Source organism: Poromitra crassiceps (assembly GCF_964638095.1).
Source record: "Poromitra crassiceps genome assembly, chromosome: 5".
In the NCBI taxonomy this organism is placed as follows: Eukaryota; Metazoa; Chordata; class Actinopteri; order Beryciformes; family Melamphaidae; genus Poromitra; species Poromitra crassiceps.
This window is the reverse complement of record NC_139642.1, coordinates 12742411-12753153: the sequence shown is the minus strand read 5'-3', so window position 1 is coordinate 12753153 and position 10743 is coordinate 12742411. Positions and strand designations below refer to the sequence as shown.

The 10743-nt window shown below is 42.8% G+C and overlaps 1 pseudogene across 1 annotated transcript in view; it reads right to left on the bottom strand.

Moving 5' to 3' along the window:
• Nucleotides 1-1447: 1447 nt before the first annotated feature.
• The window catches only part of LOC310776312 (ephexin-1-like), a 14893-nt pseudogene continuing 5597 nt past the window's right edge, over nt 1448-10743 (bottom strand). The window contains exons 4-7 of the transcript in view: nt 3965-4054; nt 2228-2390; nt 1814-1972; nt 1448-1568 (exon numbers count right to left, since the gene is read on the bottom strand). The product of the transcript in view is annotated as an ephexin-1-like (transcript). The remainder of the gene's footprint in view (nt 1569-1813; nt 1973-2227; nt 2391-3964; nt 4055-10743) is intronic.

Below are 10743 nucleotides of genomic sequence, written 5' to 3'. Positions count from 1 at the left end.
TAGTACTGTCTTGAAATTAGCCTCTTGGGCTACAAAAATGCCTGCTGCTATCCACACAACATACCATGTACTAATATTTAATACAGCCATTTTAATATTTTAGCATATATGTTAGTGTTATGTTTTAGATACACTATTACTCATCTATAGGCTGACTGGCTGAGGATAATCCCACTGCTATTGGCATATATGTAGGCTACACACACACACACACACACACACACACACACACACACACACACACACACACACACAGAGTCCGCCAGGTGATGTGTCCACTATTAGCAGTTTTAGTCCAAAAAGTACCACACAGACAGAATACCTTAAATGTGACAAAACAGCTTCAGAATGCATATTCCATCCATAATGACACATGACAAACAAGTTAAGGGACCAATTTTAATATCAAAACTTAACATATTTTACAAATCATTTAACAGCGCTGGGTTTGGTTATTAAGTGTATATAAAAACAGGATATGCGTTCTAGTTACCCTGGCTTTTTGCTGGAAAGCATCACCCTCTGGTGGTGGAAAATGGTCACTGCTGATGTGTTTTTCTGCATAGCAGGGCCAAATCCAGACAATTTTTCTGTTGTTCTGACCATTAAAAAAGAGTACTTACATTTAAATAAAGTAGGCTACAGTGTATAGACTGTAGACACATTTAAGCAATAATATATATATATATATATATATATATATATATATATATATATATATATATATATATATATATATATATATATATATATATATATATATATATATATATATGTCTGTCTCATGTGGTGGCCTGCTGTCTCATGTGGTGTCCTGCTGTCCCATGTGGTGTCCTGATGTCTCATGTGGTGTCCTGCTGTCTCATGTGGTGTCCTGATGTCTCATGTGGTGTCCTGCTGTCTCATGTGGTGGCCTGCTGTCTCATGTGGTGTCCTGCTGTCCCATGTGGTGTCCTGATGTCTCATGTGGTGTCCTGCTGTCTCATGTGGTGTCCTGTCTCATGTGGTGTCCTGCTGTCTCATGTGGTGTCCTGCTGTCCCATGTGGTGTCCTGGTGTCTCATGTGGTGTCCTGCTGTCTCATGTGGTGTCCTGCTGTCTCATGTGGTGTCCTGTCTCATGTAGTGTCCTGCTGTCTCATGTGGTGGCCTGCTGTCTCATGTGGTGTCCTGCTGTCCCATGTGGTGTCCTGATGTCTCATGTGGTGTCCTGCTGTCTCATGTGGTGTCCTGTCTCATGTGGTGTCCTGCTGTCTCATGTGGTGTCCTGCTGTCTCATGTGGTGTCCTGCTGTCTCATGTGGCATCCTGCTGTCTCATGTGGTGTCCTGCTGTCTCATGTGGTGTCCTGCTGTCTCATGTGGTGTCCTGCTGTCTCATGTGGTGTCCTGCTGTCTCATGTGGTGTCCTGTCTCATGTGGTGTCCTGTCTCATGTGGTGTCCTGCTGTCTCATGTGGTGTCCTGTCTCATGTGGTGTCCTGTCTCACCTGCTGATTGGTGAGTGCTGGTAGACATAAAGCGCGTGCGCCGGTTCGGAGTGAGAGCACACATCCAACGAAGCTTATCACTCCTGACAATAACAGAGGTGGCATCTATCAGTCTCAAGTGAAATTATTCAGTCATTGCACTGTTTCCCAGAGGTTTGATATTCAGAAGATACTGTGCTATGCTAGAAATGTGTGATGAATGTTGTTTTAGGTTTCAATTTGAGAAATCGAATGGCTCTTGGGACACAATGTAAGCATGTTACACCTCTACTATCTTATGATGGACATTTCAGTTGAAAGCCAAGCTGATATTGCTCCAGATACTCACATGCTGGTGGTCTTGAGCGTGTAGTTGACCTGACGCTCCTCCTGGTTTTCCAGAAGCTTCAGGTTAAACACATTGGCCAGCATTTGGCCCTGGTCTTCAAGGTCTTCGGTTCTCAACATGGCCCGAGTGCAAGACTCAAGAACCTGGAACTTCTCCCCACTGATAACAACAAGTCTAGATTAACATCTCCTCCTTTTAATAATAATAATAATAATAATAATTGATTGGATTTATATAGCGCGTTTCAAGACACTCGAAGCGCTTCACATATCAGGGGACGGACGGGGAGGGAACTCAACTCATCCACCACTGATGTTTAGTGCAAGAAAATTGGGTGTTTTTGGAATACTCTATAAATCACAGAGCAAGAAAAACAAATATAATTGCACAATGAGGAGGGTAGCCCATGCTAACCTGGAGCTGCGCTTGGTGATGAGCAGCAGGTTGTTAAACAGGAATAAGTAGACTGGGTGGTACAGCTTACGGCTGCGCATGGTTCTGGGCTCTTGGGTCCAGACATCTGCTGCACTTCACCCTTCTTTAGCAGCCAGCGTGAGTGGGAAATGATGGGTACAGACTGCAGGGGTTAAGAGAGGTCACAAGGAAAATAAACCATACTGATGGGTACAGACTGCAGGGGTTAAGAGAGGTCACAAGGAAAATAAACCAGACTGATGGGTACAGACTGCAGGGGTTAAGAGAGGTCACAAGGAAAATAAACCTTACTGACGGGTACAGACTGCAGGGGTTAAGAGAGGTCACAAGGAAAATAAACCTTACTGATGGGTACAGACTGCAGGGGTTAAGAGAGGTCACAAGGAAAATAAACCAGACTGATGGGTACAGACTGCAGGGGTTAAGAGAGGTCACAAGGAAAATAAACCTTACTGACGGGTACAGACTGCAGGGGTTAAGAGAGGTCACAAGGAAAATAAACCTTACTTGCGGGTACAGACTGCAGGGGTTAAGAGAGGTCACAAGGAAAATAAACCAGACTGATGGGTACAAACTGTAGGGGTTAAGAGGGGTCACAAGGAAAATAAACCTTACTGATGGGTACAGACTGCAGGGGTTAAGAGAGGTCACAAGGAAAATAAACCAGACTGATGGGTACAGACTGCAGGGGTTAAGAGAGGTCACAAGGAAAATAAACCTTACTGACGGGTACAGACTGCAGGGGTTAAGAGAGGTCACAAGGAAAATAAACCAGACTGATGGGTACAGACTGCAGGGGTTAAGAGAGGTCACAAGGAAAATAAACCAGACTGATGGGTACAGACTGCAGGGGTTAAGAGAGGTCACAAGGAAGATAAACCATACTGACGGGTACAGACTGCAGGGGTTAAGAGAGGTCACAAGGAAAATAAACCAGACTGACGGGTACAGACTGCAGGGGTTAAGAGAAGTCACAAGGAATATAAACCATACTGACGGGTACAGACTGCAGGGGTTAAGAGAGGTCACAAGGAAAATAAACCTTACTGACGGGTACAGACTGCAGGGGTTAAGAGAGGTCACAAGGAAAATAAACCTTACTGACGGGTACAGACTGCAGAGGTTAAGAGAGGTCACAAGGAAAATAAACCATACTGACGGGTACAGACTGCAAAGGGTTAAGAGAGGTCACAAGGAAAATAAACCAGACTGACGGGTACAGACTGCAGGGGTTAAGAGAGGTCACAAGGAAAATAAACCAGACTGATGGGTACAGACTGCAGGGGTTAAGAGAGGTCACAAGGAAAATAAACCATACTGGCGGGTACAGACTGCAGGGGTTAAGAGAGGGCACAAGGAAAATAAACCTTACTGACGGGTACAGACTGCAGGGGTTAAGAGAGGTCACAAGGAAAATAAACCTTACTGACGGGTACAGACTGCAGGGGTTAAGAGAGGTCACAAGGAAAATAAACCTTACTGGAAATTGCTCAGACAACTACTGACTATGTTCCTAGTTCAGACGCTTCAGTTTGTTCATTTCGTTTTTAGGTAGTAGGCTCGACTTCAGAGTTGAAAGGAATCTGATGTTATCATAATAATTATGATGACATGTATTTTTAAGCTGTGTATGCCTGCTGTGACCTCCATGACCAACGCATTTAATGTTGAGATGATGACTTTATAAGAAGTGAACATGTTGACATGATAAGACACCTTGGATTTAAATTCCAATGTTTTCTCGATGCTGATGAGCTCCTCGGTGCGACTCATCTTCCTCACGCCTTCGTTGCACTCTTTGACGATCTGAGACAGACACAAATACACAGCATCAGGACCCACAAAGCAGCGAGAAGGTTCAAGATGAACACAACAGACTAAATCACAAATCAGATCTGGCGAGAGCCGAAGACTAGCACCATGCTTCCTCCGACACATCCGCAGTTGCCAGCCGCTTCTCTTTCGCCTGACGGGGGGAGCTTCACTGGCTGGACGTAGCACGTTTGGAGGATCACGCTATTCCCACCAGTTCCCTTCCACCCCGACCAGGCGCCCCCGACCGACCAGAGGAGGCGCTAGTGCAGCGACCAGGACACATACCCCTAATCCGGCTTCTCACTCTCAGGCACAGCCAATCGTGCCTGTATGGACGCCCGACCAAGCTGGAGGTAACACGGGGGTGCGAACCTGTGACCCTCGTGTTGGTCAAATCTACTGCTACACTACCCAGACACCTGCAGACACCTGACTCCACTCTTTTTTTAATCACGTTTTTTCTGCTTCCACTGAAGCCGACCTGGGCCCGGCCAGGCCCGGCCCGGACCGGCCCTTGGCTGGCATCACCCCTTATTATTTTGCAGACAATGCAAAGCCAGAGTAAGGTCACTTCCAAATAAGGGTCAAAGGTCAAGTTTGAGCAAAACAAATTTGTGTAGATAAATAACTACATTAAAAAAACAAATAATTAACACATTTCCAGTTTTCCCCCTAAAACATTTGGCTAGAAAACAACAAAACTTTAAAGTCATTTTTCTCAGTTCTACACTCTGGCGAGTTACCCCCTTTTGGCTTTGCAGGGCAGTACACTATAGGCAACTTTGGACATCGGAGGCAGCAACAGATTGAAACATTTGAACTAATAAAAATTCCAGTTTGGATTTCGCTGAAGTTTCAATCCAACACTTTCTGTGGGTGGAGGAGATTTCCTGCCATCCCCAACCATCACTAGAATTTCATTTGGGCAAATATGGAAAATCTCGAGGGTCTCAGTGGGGATGGGACACTATTTTCTATTGCAGCCTGCTGTGCTTTAGGTATATTAATACTGACGTTTGTATATAATAGCATAGCTTACTTTACACTGCATTTAGACTCTGAGCCCACAGAACTCCTATCCTATCCCACCCTACACTGCAGGACCTTGGGGTGGCTTGACCAGTACAGCCATTGGATTCCAGAACCAGAAGAATTCCCAATTTTCGTGAAACACATATGTCCCAATCCAACTTGGATTAACAATTCACACTTTCATGATTAGGCACATTCCTCTCTCTATCTTCCTCCTTAGTTATCAACAACCCTCACTTGTATGAGTGCTGGTTCATATATTCGTGACGTAAAATGAACTGCATAAACAAACGCATAAACACTATCCTGGAGGTCAAAATAATGTGTCTACTTCTTTCTTTCTTGTCTACCTACTGGGTAGCCTGACTCCACCAGACGGCATTGTTCCACAAATTCACGTTTGTGAAACAGATATTTGAAGCAAACTCATCGATCTGGCAGCGTCAGGTTACCTACTCGGTGCTTAAACCCAAATACCACTGGCACTACATTAACATGATTCCCATCTTTGAGCACTGACTGCCATTCTTGCAGGTGGGTGAGACTTGTCAGCAGACTAGAGCCTAGACTGTCTGCAGCACCTTCAGCTTTGAAGCAGTGCTATCAAAACATCCTGTAAGGGAAAAGGTTAGATCTTGGACTGCAGGCCATATAGATATGGAATAGCTCCTCAAAACATTCACATTTCAGGACAGAATACAAGGCATTGCCTTGGCCTCGCTCGGGAAGTTCAGAAACACCACAGCAATGAGCGTTTAGTGACAAAGATGCAGAAAAATAATGTAGGAAAATAATAATTCTGTGCATCACTACGTTAAATTAAGAAAAAACTTTATTGCAGTATGTTTTTATTATCAGAGTATGTTTTTAATATGTTGTTTAAACTATCCATGCAAAAATGCTTTCAAATAAATACTTTTCCTTGAAAGCAACAGAATAATTTTGGATTTGAAGCTGAATATGACTAGCACTCTATGTGAACATGGGAGCAAAGCACCATGAAGCACCAATGGCTGTACTTTGAATTATGGGCTGATGTTATTCTAATTCCATAGACTCCATAACTCCTAGATTAAAAAAGGAGAGGACAGTGCTCTTGTCTTCCATCCTGGTATCCAGCCCATATGAATCACAGTTGTTGGGGCTGGTTATACCAGGGTACCAGGCCTACTTGTCTTCCCCATCTTCACCAAAATGTGACTGTTGACTTCACTTCCTCATTTACATTATTTTCTCTTCTTTCAATTCTGACTCAACAGCAAACTCAACTGCCTCCTTTATGTTATTATACGAGGGATCCACAGCAGCATTTGGTAAACAATGCTGCCATGTTTTTTTTTACTCCTCCCGAGTTTAGCTGACAGTGTGATGTGATAGAGGAGGTCTACCTGAGCGTGTGTATATGTTTGGCAAGCTCCCACTTTGAACACAAACCTGTCCAGTGTCCGATTTGTAAAGGCTATGCACTCCAGTGAACAACTTTATATATTAAGATACTGAGAAGAACGTTCTCAATGTTATTGAAACAGTTATTGTCATACAGAAACATCATTTGTATTGTATAGCTTCATTTAAATGCTTAGTTTATTAGTTTAATGTGGAAAATAATCACTTTTTCAATCGCCTCTGCCTGCTCTATAATTGTGCAGAATCGTTATTTTACTTTGAAAAACCTCACCGGAACTTCTTATATTCGCTAGCTCGCTGACACAACACAGCGAGCGTTAAACGTTCTGGGTACACTTACGGATTTCCCCCTCGTTTCATAATTTACAGCTGTAATTGACCAACAGAAGGCGTATTGATGATATAATAACAAATATATCAACTTGAGACGAGGCTCGTTTAGCACCGAGAGGTAGGAGAAGCTCATCTTTCTTATGGACTCAGAATGGTTTAGCTAGCTGTGTAGCTATTGGAGCTAACGTTGTTGTTGGAGCTTTGAAGGACAGCGTTGTCAGAAAATCTTCAGGAGGAAAAGTTCCTGTGGAACTTTTTGGAAATGTCTATAATGTCAAATACAAAACCCGACAGCGTTGCTGAACTAGTGACTAACTAACCGTTGAAGAGATATTTGGGCTGTTTGGAAGAAGATAGATTACGAGGAGGAAGCTTCTTTGCCTGAGTCCAGACCTTGAGATCTTCCCACTCCACTGAGTTGACTGCTTCTGGAGAAGGAAATGGAGTGTGACGAGTTAACAATTCAGTCTATCAGGCTAGAATCTTCTCGTTCAAAAATGAATGTGCAACAAGGAAAGCTGGACACTGTTTTAAATCCTGTAGTGCGGTTACATAGAGTAGCCATACCTCCAAACTTCCAGCAGCTGTTGTGGGTTATTAAAGAAGTTCCCCCTGATGTGTTGGAGTGGAGCCCCAGTCTGGACCAGGAGGGTCCACACATTAAAGAGGAACTTGGGACCAGTCAGGAGGGAGAGCAGCTTCAAGTGGACCCAGAGCCCCCACACATTAAAGAGGAACAGGAGGAACTCTGGGTCAATCAGGAGGGAGAGCAGCTTCAGGAGGGACCAGAGCCCCCAGACATTAAAGAGGAACAAGAGGAACTCTGGATCAGGAGGGAGGGAGAGCAGCTTCAGGAGGGACCAGAGCCCCCACACATTAAAGAGGCACAGGAGGAACTATGGATCAATCAGGAGGGAGAGCAGCTTCAGGAGGACCCAGAGCCCCCACACCTTAAAGAGGAACAGCAGCTTCAGGAGGACCCAGAGCCTCCACACATTAAAGAGGAACAGCAGCTTCAGGAGGACCCAGAGCCCCCAGACATTAAAGAGGAACAGGAGGAACTCTGGATCAGGAGGGAGGGAGAACAGCTTCAAGGACTGGATGAGGCTGATATCAACATGTTCCCATTCACTGCTGTTCCTGTGAAGCGTGAAGTTGAGGAAGAGAAACCTCAGTACTCACAGCTTCATCAAAGCCAAACTGAGGAGAACAGAGAGGCAGAGCCTCTAGCAAGCAGCTCAACTGAACAGATGCAAACAGAAGCTGATGGAGAAGACTGTGGAGTATCAGAACCAACTAGTAATTCACAACCAACTAGTGATGACAAGACTTTAGACTCTTCTGAGACTGAAGACAATGATGATGAATGGGTGGAAACTAGTGAAGTTCAGTCAGGTTTAGGCTCACCGAAAAACAGTGAAGGTATTGGGAAGAAACACTTTAGCTGCTCAGTTTGTGGTAAAGGTTTTGGTCATAAAGGAAGCTTGAATAAACACATGGTAGTCCACACAGGAGATAAACAAGTTAATTGCTCAGTCTGTGGTAAAGGTTTTGGTTGTAAAGCAGACTTGAAGAGACACATGGTAGTCCACACAGGAGATAAACAATTGAATTGCTCAGTCTGTGGTAAAGGTTTTGGTAAGAAAGGAGACTTGAAGAGACACATGGTAGTCCACACAGGAGACAAACAATTTAATTGCTCAGTCTGTGGTAAAGGTTTTTGTCGTAAGGCAAACCTGAAGGTACACATGATAATCCACACAGGGGATACACAATTTAATTGCTCAGTCTGTGGTAAAGGTTTTAGTCATAAAGGAAACTTTAAGACACACATGATAGTCCACACAGGAGTTAAACAATTTAATTGTTCAGTCTGTGGTAAAGGTTTTGGTCATAAAGGAGCCTTGAAGAGACACATGATAATCCACACAGGAGATAAACAATTTAATTGCTCAGTCTGTGGTAAAGGTTTTGGTCGTGAGGGACACTTGAAGACACACATGATAGTCCACACAGGAGCTAAACAATTTAATTGCTCAGTCTGTGGTAAAGGTTTTGGTCATAAAGCAAACTTGAAGAGACACATGATAAACCACACAGGAGCTAAACAATTTAATTGCTCAGTCTGTGGTAAACGTTTTGCTCATAAAGAATACTTGGAGTCACACATGATAGTCCACACAGGAGATAAACAATTTAATTGTTCAGTCTGTGGTAAAGGTTTTGGTCATAAAGGAGACTTGAAGAGACACATGATAATCCACACAGGAGTTAAACAATTTAATTGCTCAGTCTGTGGTAAAGGTTTTAGTCATAAAGGAAACTTGCAGAGACACATGAAAATCCACACAGGAGAGTGAACATTTAATTCTGGGTTCCCACGGCCATGGAAAACCTGCAAAAGTCATGGGATTTCATGTCATGGAATTAGTCAAATCTGTGAAAGTTTAGGAAAAGTCATGAAATTGTGTTGAATGAAATGGTTACAGTAATCTTCCTGTGGATAACCTTCCATGTAATGTAACATGACGGCAAATGTATCTTATTTATCTGTAGCTGGTGATGTAATGTAGCTCTTAATAGGTGTTGATTTTAGTGCTGCTTGTATTTTATATTAATATTTGTATGGAAAATTCCTGTTTTAGTTCAATAGCTTCTATGATGCAGTGACACTAAAGCACCCAAAACTCATAAAGAGCAGCTGTGTCCTATTTGTCCTAGGTAATAATTTCTGGTATTGATTCAGAGTCACCGCCTCACATTACATGGACATTATATTATCGATCCTTGAAAAGTCATGGAAAGGTTTTGAAATTGTATCCATGAACATGTGGGAACTGTTAATTGCTATCTGTGGTGGAGGGGGGATTTGAGTGCTCATGTATGTGGATGTTTTTGTGCTTTGTTGTGCAGGAATATGCTTGAATTTGAATACTCTCCTTGAAAAGTGTTTGATTTTCATCATAATCTGGTGTTCCATCTACACAGTCAGTCACTCATGTCAACCAAAAATATTATAATATCTGAATATCTGTGTCTCACACAGGATGCAGAGTAGACAGCTAGTGGACCAGAGCTGGATTGACTGACATTAGGGCTGTGAATCTTCACTGGCCTCACGGTTCGATTCGATTACGATTCAGAGGGCTATGATTTGATTCGATTACGATTATCGATGCATCTCGATGCATCTTCAATCGATGCATCACTTTTTTTCCCAATATACATGATTTATTTTTTCTCACTGTGTGGCTACTTTTAAAATAAAAGTGCATTTGGAATTGCATTGTATTATGATCCAAATAAACAACTGCATGTACTCCCATTATATTTTATTTGATTATTAAAAATATATATATATTAATAGATTTTTGACATTTGTGAATTGATGCAGAATCGTGCACGTCCGCATCGCGATGCATTTTATAATCGATTATTTTCGACACCCCTAATCCGGCCCTTTTAATTTCAGATTGATCACTGTTATGTGTTAATGTAATTCATCTTAATTCATGTCTGCTACTGTTGATAATAAAGTCTCCACATATATTGTTTACTCAGTGTTTTCAATATGCCTCATACTAATTCAGAAATCCAGTTGAAGTGACCCTTGGAAACAACCAACTGTATTCATTCTGCCGTTTTTATGGGCTAGTTTATAAACGCAATGGTTGGTTCGAGGTTTGTGTACAGAGTTTACAGGGTTGTCAGAGGCTGTTAGCTGGGAACTGATTGGACAGTTATAGCACTTGTATGGGTGTGTCGAAGGTCCTGAGTTACTAACACAGAATTGACTCATCTTTGTCTTTTCTCCTGTGGTCCTGAAGGACCAGTATGAACTTTGATCTAGAGGATATGTGGTGCCTTCTCAGCAGCTGGAGCTTGTGAGAGCTACTGTAGGGCTGTGA